The following is a 1,030-nucleotide window of genomic DNA, read 5'->3' as shown; positions in this document are numbered from 1 at the left end:
ATCTTTGTCCCACTTCCACTTTTTGCTCTCTCTCTCTCTCTCTCTCTCTCTCTCTCTCTCTCTCTCTCTCTCTCTCTCTCTGCTTTGTGTTTGTAGCTGAAGATGTGAACACTCAGTTTCCTGCTCCAGCCACCTGCTGCCATGCCCCTGCCACCATTATGGACAGTATCCCTCTGGAACCATAAGCCCAAATATACTTTCTTCCTTACTTTGCTTCTTGTCAGGCTATTTTATCACAGCAATGCAGCCTGGAATAAAAGTACAAACCCATTCAAGTACTAAGAGACATTATCAACCCAGAATTCTTCTCCTAGCAAAAACATCTTACAAATAAATAAAATACAGACTTTTCATGTCCACACAAGTGGGAAGTTTACATCAGTATAGACCTACACTACAAAATGCCATGTCGTCTTTCAAGTAGAAGTGAAAGGACACCAGACAGAAGAAGAGCAGTGGATAGGATAGTCACAGGAAGACATACACGGAGGTGTTTGCTATTATTTCCTCCTTTTAAAACAGAACAACTTCAGGATAGAAGTGGCAGTGTGTTGAGTAGGTTGGAGCACAAGGTACTCAGGAAGCTAAGCAGGAGAAACTAATCATAAGTTTGAGGCCAACTTGGGCCATATGACACCTCATCTCAGAAATAAAGAAATTTTAAAAATAAAATATAGGGACTCCCAGAGAGTAACCCAGCATAGAACTGGGAAAATGAACAGCAGACCCCAATCTTATCTAAAGGAATATTGACAACTGATTGCTGCTAGATGAGGAACAGCTGAGCCTCCTAAAACACAGACCTCTAGATAGGCTGACTAGATTCACCAGATGGACAAGTAGTGGAGAATGGCTGGAGGTGCTACAGCAGACAGTAGCAGGGATTTCAGAGTATAAGGGCTGTAGTCAGGGGAGGGAGGCTATGGGAGGGTGCCATCTGGGAAGTGGATATATACTTGAATAAGATGGTTTGGGATGTTCTGTGTGATATACATACACAAAAAAAATCAACAAATTTTAAAAAATGTAT

Source organism: Nannospalax galili, unplaced genomic scaffold (genome assembly GCF_000622305.1).
Source record: "Nannospalax galili isolate Female #2095 unplaced genomic scaffold, S.galili_v1.0 scaffold441, whole genome shotgun sequence".
In the NCBI taxonomy this organism is placed as follows: domain Eukaryota; kingdom Metazoa; phylum Chordata; class Mammalia; order Rodentia; family Spalacidae; genus Nannospalax; species Nannospalax galili.
This window is presented reverse-complemented; position numbering follows the sequence as displayed.